Genomic DNA, 9,678 nt, shown 5'->3' on the forward strand with positions numbered 1-9,678 from the left:
GCTTAGATGTTAGGCAGGGAAAACAAGAACACTGTGTAAACATTTCTTATTGGCTTTGAACTGTACATTACTATTTATCCTGATGAATAATGACCGTGGGAGTTGTTTCAAATCCTCTTTACTGATAATTTTCCATCCATGAAAGGAGGGTCATAATCTTTAATTTTTCACAGTGCCTGGCAGGGTTTTGGTGGTGGGGGTGAGAAGGTCTTTGACAAACTAGCTAATAATTTTTAAAAATTGAGTACTGTATTATCAACATTTCTATTTGCTCTCCAGTAGAGCTGGATGGGTGTCATGGGGTCCCTGGCGTGCAACCTGGACTGTGGGACTGCTGACCCTCTGTCCCCCCAACCTGGGCTGCCTCTCACATGGTGATGCTGATGTCAAGCTAAAAAACCTCTGATAGGTACTGTACTTACACACACATCCACAGGCAGGGACATACCTAGCTATGTTACATGAATGATCTCCCAGCCACTCATGAACCACCAATAAAGATGCTCCAGTCTATTCCCTGCAGCTTTCCAGCCTTGCACACCAGAACTGTCCAGTCTTGCAGTGGTCAAAAGCCTGGCCAGTGTAAACTCATTACCTAATTCACCACTTTGACAAAAGGGTAGCGGATATGCAACATCCCTTGGTAACCTGAGCTGAGATTTCCCAAACACTTCAACCAAAACACACTGTTTTAGGTAAAACAGATTTATTAACTACAGAAAAGTAGATTGTGATTATAAGTGATAACTATCTCTGACATTTATGCCTATCTTAAACAAATAAAAAATAAACATGCTTTCTAAATCCTAAACTTTTAGTCTAAGCAAGAGTTGAATCAAACAGCTTTTGGTTACAGTTACAGTTCAATACACAAATTCCCTTCTGGCCTGGGACCAAACTCCCTTCCAAGTCTTTGCCCTCCAGACATTCTTCCAGGTGTTGAGTTGGGGGTGGGTGGGGGGAGAGGCCAAGTGATGATGTCACTTCCCCTCTTTTATCCTTTCTTCCAGCTTACTGAAAGATCCTTGCTGTGATGTGGGGATCAGATAGTCCCCATTGATCAAGCAGTCTCCACTGCATACCTGCCTTCTCTAAGGAGTCTCTGGGATAGTGGATTCTTTTCTTGATGGGTGTTGATGAGCCATTAACACTGTCTGGCTATTGATGGCGACTCCTTTGTTGTAACAAAGGCTGGTTGTGGATGTTTCCAACCTCACAACATATTTCAGTAGCAATACTTCATAACTTCACATACAATCATACCACATACAATCCAACAGGATATTAATGTTCAACAGATCAAGACTTTTAAAAGGATACCTCACAAGGTATGCTTTGTACTAAACATATATCATCATGGTGAATATGGTGGTTCCAGGGTGCTACTTTGAGGTACAGAATGTCACAATGGGAAATGTTTTTTTCCCTGTCCAGTGAAAATTTGAGATATCAAAGATTTTCCTGTAACGTGTCTGGATAAAACAGACCTTTCAAATTCACACCCACACGCAACCTGCCTGGTGGTTAGGGCATTCAGCTCTTAGATGGGATACCTGGAGAAGTCAAGTCCCTGATCTGAATTTCTCTCTAGTTTTGACCAGAAATTCCCTCCTGGACCTGAGAAACCTTTCCAAAACATTCCTGAAAGTGTTGTGTTCTCAAAGGGCATTTTTGATGAAAAACCATTTCATTGAAAAGTTGCCAACCAGCTGTCGCATTCAATATGATTGACTGACTTACTACTACATGAGAGACCTTATCAAACTCCCATTTATCTGAAGAAAACCCAAGAACTTCATTTGATACAGATAAACAGGCATCTACTATACATGAAAAATATTCAGTTAGCTCAGAAAAGAATTAAAAGATGATTATTCTGTTCCCTTCCCTTACACTAGCTGTCATGTCCAATTCTTTTTTCAAAAACTTTTGGTTTTAGAAGTTACAGCTACTAAGGCCCTGATACTGCAATCTCATAAGGCACATGCTGAAATTTATGATCACGAATAGTCCAGTTGACTACGGGTATGTCTACACAGCAGCTGGGAGGTGTAATTCCCATACATGTGCTATCTCTGCTCAAGATAGCACAGAAGAGTCACTTTGTGGCTGCAATGGCAGAGGCTAGCTGCCCAAGTACAGTTCCGCCCGACCCTCTGGGTACGTCCTCAGGTGGCTAGCTCAAGCTGTCACCCATGTCACCGTGGCCACACTGCTATTTTAGCATGCTAGCTTGAGCAGAGCTAGTGAGTTTATGTCTACTCATGCTGGGAATTACCGCTCCCAGCTGCTGTGTAGACATACCATGTCTCTCTTGAACACACTCCCTTCTCTATACCAATGTCAGAACGTTTTTTAAAGGAGAGTATAAGATTTGTCTCCAACTCCTTTCCATTGATTTCTCTTTTCTATGAAAAATTGCTTGACACTTTGGTGAAAATGAAAACTTGTTCAGTTGTCACTCTTACGTTTTCAGCGTGGCCCCTCCATTTTGTGAAGACAAGTTTTTAACTCAGTAAAATACCTCTTCTCTTAATAAAAAGACCCCATTAGTCCCTATCACTGCCAGGATCAAAGGTTATTTCCACTATTAAAGATCATATTTATCCTCAATTATTTATAAATTCCCTCTCACCTGTTTACTCTGCAGTGCTGCCTCTTGGCTTGACCTTGCACAGCATAGGTGTAAAGTGCTGTGTGTTTAATAGAAAGGTAAAAAGAAGGAAAGGAACCAATATTGCATTAACGAGCAATGGGAACGTTTAGCTAAATTCCTCCTTAGCAAAAGGAGCACATTTCAAGCTATGTCTCCTCTTGCACTCTTGTGGGGGGACAGACCTCAATATTGATGCAAAAATTAATAAAAGTTGTAACCTTTTTGTAATGTTGGTTAATACAAACTTGTTTGTCCCTTTACAGAATATTAAAATATACCTACAAAGTACGCTATAGCCAGGATGCTTGAAAACAATACCTATGTATGGGTTAGTTATATTATAATATATGTTCAAGGGAATTAAAGAAATTACAGAAGGCTTCTGCTTTCTGTCATCCAGAAACTGGCTAAGGGCCAGAAAGATAACACCTCCTTGACCATAAAAGTGTTTATGACTCCCACAAGTGTTTACATAGACTTTTAAAAAGCAGCTTTCCTAACTTTACTTTGCCTTAACTATGTTTAAAAGATGTACTGCTTATTGGAATTTGTGCTTTGTACAAAATACTTAATAGACGTTTAATTGCTACCACAGATTGGAACTCTAAGAAGCTTGGGTCAAGAAACAAACAAACCAAAAGAATGTCCTATCTACAGGGCCGTCCTTAGGATTATTAAACTGGTGCCTCTATGCTCGACGGCAGCCCAGGCTCGCAGCCCAGGAGGGAAGGCATGAGGCAGCAAAGGATACCAAGCCGCGTGGCCACCCTCATGGGGGCGGAGAGTCACAGTTTCCTGCAGAAAGCCCCGTACTCTCTCCCCCATGCAGAATGCGTGGCGCCAGCGCATTTGGCTCTGTGAATATGGCCCCTGCCTAAGAAGGCTGCAGCATGCACTGGGCGTGTGGGAGCCGACCCGCTCTTACCTACTGTCATGGGCTGTGAGTGAAGCTACTGCTTGGGGAGGCTAATTCCCCAGACCACCTCTTCTGTCTGTGGCTCCACCCATACTCCACCCCTGCTCTGCTCCAGGCCCCACCTTCTCCCCACTGTCTCCCTTCTCTCTTCTTCCCCCACCCTGCTCACCTGCTTCCAGCCAAATCCCTGAACCCAAATGAAGCAAATGACATTTGAAGAAAAAAACAAAACAAAAAAAACAAAAACACTCTTCTGCAATTTCTTTCTAAAGAAAATGGAATGTTTTCCACTGCATGCCAGATGGTGAAGATTGGACATACAGAAGGTACCTAATTAAAAGCACTAAACTAGGGAATAAAAAATGTCAGTCACCGTTTTTGAACCGTTTTTATACTCTGAAGTTTGTCAGAGATGTATTTTCAAAAACTTTGTAGTAAAGACAAGTAAGCTGTCCTACTGAATACAACATTAAATATTATGGAATACAGATGCAGCTCTTCTCTGTTTTACATTTTTTTTAATCGGTATTTCTAAGCTGATTTTATCTTTTAAATGTACTCTTAAGCCATCGTAAAATAATCATTCCAGATTACTACATATTTAACTCACTGAAACAAAGACATTATTTTAAATTATTCAGTCACAGAGGTTTAGAGTGTTCATAACAAAATTCACTGCTTTTAGAAAAAGGGAACACTAATTTACTGTGTGTGATCTCCATAACAATAGACTTGTTAATGAAATTTCACCAACTTTAAAAATATGTTTCCAAAGATTTTAGGCATAACAAAGGATTTTATATCTTACTAAGGTACTGATTTTGCTGGAGATTTCTCTTAAAACTAGTTAATCAAATAGTCAGAAGTAAAGAAAGGGAAACTCATTTGTCCAGCTATCTGAAAGGAAAGGGGTGTTGTCCCTTTAAGGGCTCTCTTCAACAGGGACGTGAAGGGAGAAAGGGATGGATAGAAAGGACAGGAAGACTTTGGAAGCAAGTTTTTTGTACTATAGTAATTAAAATTAAAATGTGTATTTTAGATAAGGGTGGTCTTTTGAAGGATTTATTTTAAAAACAATATGTCTGAAGATCCAAGCATTTAAGGCCAAAGATGAATACTCAAATTGTGCATCTAAAAATCTATGCAAGGATTTTTTAGAGATAGGATTTTATAATCTTCAGCAACACACTAATAAAATATTTTAAAGCAAATTTTAAACTAAGGTCCTGTAGACTAATATGTTCTAAGTAAATATTACAGTAATGCACAACTGCTTTTGTCAGTGAAGTCAGAAACTGACAGTATATACCTGGGGGTTGGCAAATGCCTGTTAAATGGCTTCATTACCACTTGAATGGCTCTTTAACAGTTTCAGTGTTGTGCTAATATGTCTGGCAGGCTGGAAGGCTTTTTCACTTTTAAGTACTAGAGCCCTTCTGGAGTAAGAGTCACCAGGCTGCAGCAGCTAGCTGTGGGAGCCTGCAGGAAGGGTCAGAACAGGGATAGGAAGAGGTGGGAGGGTGAACACTAAGACCCAGGGGTGCCCCAAATTTTCTGGTGCCCTACGCAGCCACATATGCTGCCTATGCCTAAGGACGGCCCTGCCTATCTAGACCAGGACACTTCCCTCTTGTAAAAATGATAAGTTTGGAATACATATATTCCTTATCTCAAGAACAGAAAATTTGTAAAGAAAAGTGTTTAGGAAAGACCTGGTCTGAAAAAGAATGTGAGGATGTTCTTTACACAAATACCCCAAAAAGGAATGTGGGGATTTGTTATCAAAACAATAAATCTAGGTTGTAAAGAGGGTATCTACCATAGGTGCTGACTCCATGGGTGCTCTGAGGCTGGAGCACCCATAGGAAAAAAATGGTGGGGGCTGAACACCCACCGGCAGCCCCCTACCAGAACCTCCTCCTTCCCCCAGGGCCTCCTGCCCACTGTTGGGCCCCGCCGATCAGCACCTCTCCCTCTCTCCCAGTGTCTACTGCCTGCCACAGATCAACTGTTTTGCAGCATCAGGACGTGCTAAGGGGAAGGGGTCAGGAGAGAGGGCACACCGTGCACAGGGGAGGAGGCAGAATTCGGAGGGAAGGGACTGGGAGGCAAGAGGCAGGGCGGGGGCAGGGAGCACCCCCCAGCAGATTAGAAACTCAGTGCCAATGGCCTCTACCAGTCCCCCTTTTCAAGAAAATTCTGTGCCTTTAAAACTTTAGAGAAAAATGTGTGTAGTAGGGAAATGTTTTGTTAAAAAACATTGATTATTTTTTAAATGTTGAAATGGCAAACCATTTTGAAAGGCATATTTGAAAGTATTTTAACTAAATGCAAAGAGTTTCTTAATATCACTGCTATGTAAGTGATAAAATGCTTCATGTACCACTCCAAAATGTAATCTGCAGCACATATACTAAAATTGGAACGTTACTGAGAAGATTAGCATGGCCCCTGCACAAGGATGACACCCACATTCGTGAAGCATTCCATCTAGTACAGCTGATTACTAATGTAAAAAGCCATTTAAGTATAGAATATTTATATTAATGGGGAATTAATTACTGTCAGTGCTCCAGTAGCTCCCTCACCCAGCTCAGGAAGACAAGAAGAATGATCTCTCCAAAAATTGTTATGAAGTATCAACAACTTCTTTAGCTTAAATAGTTAAAGACTCTAAGAATTATTGATTTTTTTAAAAGACTTTTTAAAGCTAAAATTATTTTATAAAGAATGAGTGTTTTGACTTTTTTTTTTTTAAAACTTTCCTGTTGAACGCTAATAAAACTGAAGGAACATTTCCCAAAATGGACAGAATCAAAAGGAAATTCAAAAACTAAAAGTTATCTGAAATGTTCCAACAGGACACAGCCAATTAGAAGTGCTCTGCACATTCATTAAGCAGACTGCATATCAAAAGCTCAAAGTCAACAAAATCAACCCCTGAAGACATGGAACTGACGAAAGAATGACAGTAGCCAGCCTGAATCTAAACAAGCCTGGAAAAGGGAGTGTTTTCCTATAATTTCATGAAAATAAGGAGTATAAAAAATTCTGAAGTGATCACCCATGCCACTCAGCTACTGTATTCAAACAGCATGCACTCCTCAGCTCATCCTGTCCATCTCTGCAAGTCAACTATCACAGGTAAGTCTATACTTACCTCCGGGTCCGGCGGTAAGCAATAGATCTTCTGGGATCGATTTATCGCGTCTTGTCTAGACGCGATAAATCGATCCCGGAAGTGCTCGCCCTCGACGCCGGTACTCCTGCTCCGCGAAAGGAGTACGCGGCGTCGACGGGGGAGCCTGCCTGCCGCGTGTGGACCCACGGTAAGTTCGAACTAAGATACTTCAACTTCAGCTACGTTATTCACATAGCTGAAGTTGTGTATCTTAGTTCGAAGTGGAGGGTTAGTGTGGACCAGCCCACAGACAGCTAAGAAAAACAAAGATGACTCAAGAAGAAACCAACTCAAGGAAAACCTCTAAGATGTCCTCATGGATTGGTGAGAGGAAATTAATTGACACACTGGCAAGGGATTAGAATTAATAACCTGTAATAATTTTACTGGGCTATGGTAATGCCATTGTAACAAACTATTAACAGTTTATCTTGTTAATCACCAAATGGCTATATCATGTATTCCTGGAAAAGATACAGGAGCTAAACACTGGTAAACAGACAAGTAGCAGGATTTAAGATTCTTAATATTCATTAACTGGCCTGTTTGAAGACAGCACCTTAAATGGCTTCTAAGTAATGGATTTAAATATTTTCTTTCATTTCATGGGATTTAGTTGCACTGACAACCAATGCATTTACCTGAAGGCCCGTAAAACAGGAATACCTCACTAACAGAATCTGAATGCAGAGCCAAAACGACAGCTAGGTTGTTTCTTTATAATGGGTGAACAAAAACCTAATTCTAAGAACCCCAGATTTGTGAGGTGGGCATTTAAAGGTCTGGCTCTGTGTTAGTATCCAAACTTGATGCTTTGATATAGTACACTAGAGCCAAACACTGCTCTTACAGCCATAAAAGCTCATTGATTTAAATGGGTTGCATGATTGTAACCAAGGGCCAGACTATCGCCTTTTGTCAGTAAAATAAGGTATCCCATCAATTTTTGTTTGAGGGAGTTTTGTGGATAGCACAGGTGAGTAATTACACTTTGTTGTGTGGGTTGGGTTATCATATTACTCACAGCATTTAGAAAGAAGTGAGTTTCTATAGAGGTCCAAGTATTTCTACTCCAGGCTCTCTCCAAAAGCTGTTACAGAGCTGTCTACCATTCTGTGAAATACGACTCATATTGCAATAAAAAAACCCTCATAAAACTATAGGATAAAATACCTTTGCCTTAAGGGCTGAATTACATTTTCAGCAGGTTTTTAGAAAGAAAAAACAAAATAGAGTCAAACTGAAGTTACACTGCAGTGGCTATAATGAGATTTCCTTCGCTATCGGTGCTGTGAAGCAAAGGTCATGGTGTTAATATTCCATAAAAGTTTGCAGCATTTAAGACATTTTAAAAAATCCACAGACGATCTCAGCCTTTGCATAGATTTCTCTCCAAAATGCTTAATGACGTTGTCAGCATGAGGTGGTTAGTCAACATTCTAAAGTCTGAGCAAAGGTCAAGGCAAATAAAATATGCTGGAAAACTGAGCCCAAGGGTATGCTCTGAAATGTGGTTCTGAACACAATCCATCAATATGTACTCTCTGTTCTATTACTCACATGATCGCCAACCCTGTTTCACTGTAAATCTGTGGTTTAGAAGTGTTCAAAAATTTCATGGTTTTGGTCATTTGTGTCAGTTACCAGCATATGATTTATTTAAAAGTATATTTTAATAGATCATAATCCTAACAGATCATAATCCAAATGGCAGATTATAAATCAGGTACCACTTGAAAATATAGTGTGATTATTCCCAGGCTGGTAGCACAGCCTATTATTAAGGGTACCTAACACTTCCTATCCTAACACCCTGTTTTCAGTTGCTTTATAACTTCGCCATACATTAACTATTCAGGCTGAAGTTTTCTATGCCAAGTGTCCGCCTTAGGCTGAACTTCTCTGGAAAATTTCAGCCAAAAATATTCAGCTATTCCTGAAAACAGGGACAGGGAAAAATACATTGGTTTTGGCCATATTACATTCGGGTGACCTTTTCTTTGAGAAGCTCTAGTGCCACACTGCTGGGCAGAAGAGACTTGAAATTTGGCAGGAGGTGCTTTTTACCATCCCAGTGAAAACCCATCCACGTTTTAAGCATCTGAAGAATTGCAGTTTGCACATGCTCAGTACCGACTGCTGGAACTTCACAGCTTAATCCCCTGAAGATTTCATCTGCAATGAGCATGCTCCAGTCTGGGACTGCAGGGGCCTGAGCAGGACTTTCCCTGCAATTGCAACACCCAGCTAGCTGCTCTAGGAGCTACCCCAGGTCCAAGCACCAGAACTAAGAGCAGGGCACCTGTCTCTCCTGTGCTCCTGGTGAATGCCAGGCAGTGAGGAGGAAGCTACCTGAATTGAATGCAGAAAAGACAAGAGCTGGACGGCTGAGGGGTGGGGAGATGAGGGAAGCTGGGGCTGGGAGGAGGAGATGGACTGGCTAGGCAAAGAAACTAGGGTTGAGAACCAGTGGAGCAGAGAAGAAGGGAGACAGCTCTGATGGGAAGATGGTGCATGAGATAAACTGGGACTGGCTGGTCTATGATTGGGACAAGGAAGTGGAGGGGAGCACTGATATGGACAAGGATCCCAGAGAAGGAGATTGGAGCCAGTGGGGATGGGGATACGGAAAGTGAATAGGGGTGTGATTGGAAGCAGGGGGATGAAGGTGCAGGCACAGATCAGATAAAGGGGTAAATGGAGGGAAGGGAGACATCAGAAAAGGGACTGTGATAAATCAAGAGGGGGTAGCTCCCTTTTATGGACACCCAGCTGGCCAGTAGCTATAAAATCTCTTAGTAGCTGTTCTCTACTTACTTTACCTGTAAAGGGTTAAAAAGTCTTACTGCTATGCATAGATAGAAGGAAGTGAGTGGGCACCTGACCAAAAGAGCCAATGGGAAGGCTAGAACTTTTTAAAATTGA

General features: G+C 41.2%; 1 non-coding gene across 1 annotated transcript; it reads left to right on the forward strand.

Moving 5' to 3' along the window:
- The first annotated feature begins 5,964 nt into the window (after nt 1-5,964).
- Nucleotides 5,965-6,068, forward strand: LOC117874016. Its single transcript, XR_004644868.1, has one exon. It is a non-coding gene; the product is annotated as a U6 spliceosomal RNA (small nuclear RNA).
- The last annotated feature ends 3,610 nt before the right edge of the window (nt 6,069-9,678 follow it).

The sequence above is a fragment of the Trachemys scripta genome, chromosome 2 (assembly GCF_013100865.1).
Source record: "Trachemys scripta elegans isolate TJP31775 chromosome 2, CAS_Tse_1.0, whole genome shotgun sequence".
Classification (NCBI taxonomy): Eukaryota; Metazoa; Chordata; order Testudines; family Emydidae; genus Trachemys; species Trachemys scripta.